The 4,869-nt window shown below is 42.2% G+C and overlaps 1 long non-coding RNA gene across 1 annotated transcript; it reads right to left on the bottom strand.

Moving 5' to 3' along the window:
• Positions 1-1,869: 1,869 nt before the first annotated feature.
• LOC119955302 lies at positions 1,870-2,977 on the bottom strand. Its single transcript, XR_005458425.1, has 3 exons — positions 2,844-2,977; positions 2,404-2,620; positions 1,870-2,186 (listed from the first exon to the last, which is right to left on the bottom strand). It is a non-coding gene; the product is annotated as an uncharacterized LOC119955302 (long non-coding RNA).
• Between the last annotated feature and the right edge of the window lie 1,892 nt (positions 2,978-4,869).

Below are 4,869 nucleotides of genomic sequence, written 5' to 3'. Positions count from 1 at the left end.
CTGAAAAATGTAGCATAAAGAACAGTGAAAGCTTATTTCTTATGAGAAATGATTATCAGTAAACATTGAATTGAGGGAAATTACAGAAAACAGCAACATTATGGCCTCTTTATCAAGTCAGATGGGAAGTAATTACAGAAAGATGTTGCTAAAAAAGTAAATTGTGAATCTGTTTTTGTGTTCTGACATTGAAAAGGGAATTGTTATCTGACTCAAGGCAGGTAGTAAAATTTTTTATTCCCCATTGACATAGTTGAAGATGATAAATGGATGCAAAAATCTCTCCTTAATCATAGAACTTAATTTATGATAAGATATTATACAAATATGATTATGCATTAATTTGCATGTGTATCAATCTTGTGCGTTTAAATGAATGAACTCATTGACAACCTTAATGACGATGCCAAATGCGTAGCATACTGATTATTTTGGCAGACAAGTAATTCAGAGATCTGGACTAATAATCCAGGGCATGAGTTCAAATCTCCCCTTGGTAGTTTAAGAATTTAATTTCAGTATTAAAGCTCTAGAAATTTAGAGCTGGTATCAGTAAGGCTGACAATGAAGTTGTTGCCATGAAAACCCAACTGGTTCATTGACTTTAGGGAAGAAAACTTGCTGCCCTTACCTCACCGTGCTGAGATGTGACTGCGGAGCAGGCTCGGAGGGCCGAATGGCTCCTCCTGCTTCTGTTTTCTATGTAATCCCACAACAGTGAGACACTTGACTCTTAAAGGCCTTCTGACGTTGTCCTCCAGGTTTAGACTCAAGTCATAAAATGTCATTAAAATGCAGGCACCTTTTTTTAAAAATTCAGAGTACCCAATTATTTTTTCCAATTAAGGGGCAATTTAGCTTGGCCAATCCGCCTATCCTACACATCTTTGGGTTGTGGGGGTGAAACCCACACAGACACAGGGAGAACGTGCAAACTCCACATGGACAGTGACCCAGGGTCGGGATTCAAACCCAGGTCCTCAGCGCCGTAGGCAGCAATGCTAACCACTGTGCCACCGTGCTACCCTTAAATGCAGGCACCTTTTAAAGTAAAACAATAACACATCCTTAACACATAACTGCAGATATATAAATTAAACTTAAACTTAAAGCTATATCTTATTCCTTTCACCAACAAGAACAAATACAATTTATTGAACTATCTCTATCTCCTAATAGTATTAATAACACACAACAACTCATCCCACTAATTGTAAAATACCTTTATTAAACCAGTAAACAAGAATACATTCTCACTGGTTGCTTACCTTCCTGTGAGCCAGAGTCCAGTGGTCAGTGGTCAATCTACCGACAAGCTCTGTGTGTCATTACAGAGTGACTGACCAAATCTCTCTAAGCACTGTAGCAAAGATATTTCTGTGGGCTGTTTCTAATGTCACCTTTTGTTCTGACCCCATGCCATATAAGGTAAAGCCTGCTTTTCGACAATTTAACTGGTTTTTAATTACATCACTGACAATCTCAATGCTTTCTCCCGGTTAGGCCTCATTTGAGGTACCAAAGTCAACTTGGCTCCATTTTATTTTCTCCAACACTCAGATCCATCTTCCAGCCCTTTCCGCTGGCTGAATTTTCCAATCCCACTGCAGCTTTCTCAGTGACGGGATGGGCGAGCCATGCAAAATGACTTTGGCTGGAATGAAAGATCCCACCACTGGCCAATGGGAATGACGGGTGGTGGTGGGGTGGAGAAGTGGGGTGGGGGAGGGGGAGTTGGGGGGGTGAATGCGGGGTGGAATATCCTACCCATTGTTATCAATTAAGTGAATGTTAAAGTCCAGGTGACCTCAGGCTGAATGGAGAGCTCGAAGAGAGAGGTTGCTTGTGCATGATCATACGGTTATCCACCTGTTGTTTTGTACATAGTTGACCCACAGTTAATGTTCATAAATCGTTAAAAGCTTTAGCTACAAGTGTTCTTGTACTATAAATCAGGCCATCTGACAAGAACATTATATGGTACCAGAAGTGGGGTAAATGGACTGGCAAGCTTTCTCAATGTACTTACCAATGCTGTCTGGGATCAACTTATTGACATTCTCCTTGAGGTCGCTGGTTTGCACTTTGTGAGTATGATCTCCACCATCTTCTTGCGGATCATGCAGACCTTCTTGTGTTGCGCATAGGAGGATTTACGAATCTGGTTGGTAGGCTTCTTGTGAATCCTAAACAAAATAGACATCACAAGTATCCATCTGTGGTTTTGACATCAATATGGGCTTCGATCATAGTCTGCCATTTTTTAACCGTAGAGCAAATTTTGGCACATGTTAGGATTATGCCATGAAAGTTGGTCAGACAGTTTTTGCCCTGAACATCCTCCACGATCAGCTTAAATTTGTGGAAGGCCACTTTATCATTTTGCAAATTAGCAAGACTCACCTCAGATGCACGGTCTTTCATGCCTTCTGAGGCAATCTTAGTTCCTTTGTTCCTGGTAACCAAGGTTTTGCCCAGGTTCCTGATGTTAAACATCGCTGGGGCCTTAACATCGTACCAATCCTCCTTGGCGAAGGGGTCCACGATCTTCTTCTTGGCACCTTTTCTTGCCTCCTTTGGTCAGTCTCTTGTTTTACCGACCGCTATGTTGCTCGAGGAGCTGGGAAGAGAGAGGTTGCTTGTGTATGATCATACTGTTATTCATCTGTTGGGTTGTATATAGTTTACCCACAGTTAATGTTAATAACAATATAAATTATAAATTCTTGTAATATAAATTAGGCCATCCGACAAGAACATTACAACAGTGACCATAAAATGATCCTTGATTATTGTTAAAACCCAATTGGTTCACTCATGCCCTTTAGGGAACATGGCCTTACCTGGCCTGGCCCACAGAAATGTGGTTAACTCGAAGCTGTGCTCTGAAATGGATGAGAAGGACACTCAGTTCAAGGGCAATTAGGGATGGCTAACAAATGCTGGCCCAGCCAGTAATGGCCACATCCCATGAAAGATTTCAAAAGTTCTTTAGATTGTTCAGTCTGGGTTTTTCTTTTCACTCGATATTCCATAACACCCTCTGCATTTGGGTGACACTGATCTGCATTAATCAATATAAAAGAAGTGAAGAAACAGGCACATAGCTAAGAGTATGTGAATAATACATTGGGTTACACATCTGAGAAAATAACATGTCTGTTGTCTTGCTTTTCTTTCTTGTATCACATTGTTACATGGGCCAGTATAAATATTGAAATCTGCATTGCAAAGTTTTTACCCTGCAATAAATGATCCTTTGGCAGGTGTTTACTGCCATGGGTTCCTTTGTTTCGAAGCAATTCCTTATTGTACCTTTCTAAATTTTCTGTTTGCATCTCCCTTTCTCCACAATGTTTTCTCCATTTCCTTTATCTGGTCTTTTCCATCTCTCTTTCATTATCTTTCTCCACCTAATTTTCATTCTTCACCCCTCTTCCTTAATCAGCTCTTCCCTCCACTCCTCGGAACCATTTTCTTCCTTGCCTCATGCCATTTTCTCTTTCGTATGCGTGAGTTATGCCAGGAGCAACCAAAGGGGCATAAAACCAGGCATCACAGCCAAGCTCAAAATCAATAAATGTGCTCAATCAACCTGTATGGTCTCAGCTTCTCTTTGAAATGGGAGGCCAATTTCAATCAATCTATCTAGCAACAAGAGATAGATTTGGGTCAGACTTTACTGGAACATGAATGAAGACAATTTGTAAATCAGGCCTCCAACACCAAACCACCTTGTTTACATGCAGTCGATTAATATCTAAGCCATAATATCTCCAGGTGAGCCTGTGGGGGATATTCTCATCTACATAGAAACTCAAAGCCCAATCAAAACTAGAGATTACAAAATCTCACAGGTTGGCTAGCTGAACATACAGTGCATCTGGCAGCAGGGTAGCATTGTGGATAGCACAATCGCTTCACAGCTCCAGGGTCCCAGGTTCGATTCTGGCTTGGGCCACTGTCTGTGCTAAGTCTGCACATCCTCCCCGTGTGTGCGTGGGTTTCCTCCGGGTGCTCCGGTTTCCTCCCACAGTCCAAAGATGTGCAGGTTAGGTGGATTGGCCATGATAAATTGCCCTTAGTGTCCAAAATTGCCCTTGGTGTTGGGTGGGGTTACTGGGTTATGGGGATAGGGTGGAGGTGTTTGACCTTGGGTAGGGTGCTCTTTCCAAGAGCCGGTGCAGACTCGATGGGCCGAATGGCCTCCTTCTGCACTGTAAATTCTATGTAAATCTATGTAAATCTTCCTTTGTAATGTGAGCCACCTTAACCACAAACTCGCTATTTTCCAATCTCGCCTAAATCCCTACCTTTGAGAATGCAGCTTTGGGTACAGGTCGCACACCAGGATTTGAAGGAAGGCGTATTCATAACATGGACAAATAGGCCAAGTATCAACCAGCAAATGCTTCCAACATGCCAATGGCAGGCGGTAAGAGTGGGAAAGATTCCTGGTCAGCCATGTGATGGAAAGAACGTTGGAGCCTCTACTATCAGTCTCCATAGCTCCAGACTACAACATGCATGTAACAAAGTGGATGTTGCCACAGTAACTTGGACTCCAGCGTGGACAGGAATACACCAGCACTCCCACGACATTTTGTTGCTGAATTTTGAGCTGGAATCCCACACATACTTCCCACTTAATGAAAAAAATATACAGTGCCTTTCACAAACTCAGGCCATCCCAAAATGCTTTTTAGCCAATGAAGTACTTTTGTGTTGTAGTCAGTGGGTGGAATCTTGTGCACTCCCCTGTACCGTGTTTGTTGACAGAGGATATTTAATCAGACAGGCAAGCAAGAACTCAGTCATCTTTCCACCTCCACTCCAATTACATTCATGGCAGGGAGGGCCACGGAGCTA

This window comes from Scyliorhinus canicula, chromosome 20 (genome assembly GCF_902713615.1).
Source record: "Scyliorhinus canicula chromosome 20, sScyCan1.1, whole genome shotgun sequence".
Lineage (NCBI taxonomy): Eukaryota > Metazoa > Chordata > Chondrichthyes > Carcharhiniformes > Scyliorhinidae > Scyliorhinus > Scyliorhinus canicula.
This window is presented reverse-complemented; position numbering and strand designations above follow the sequence as displayed.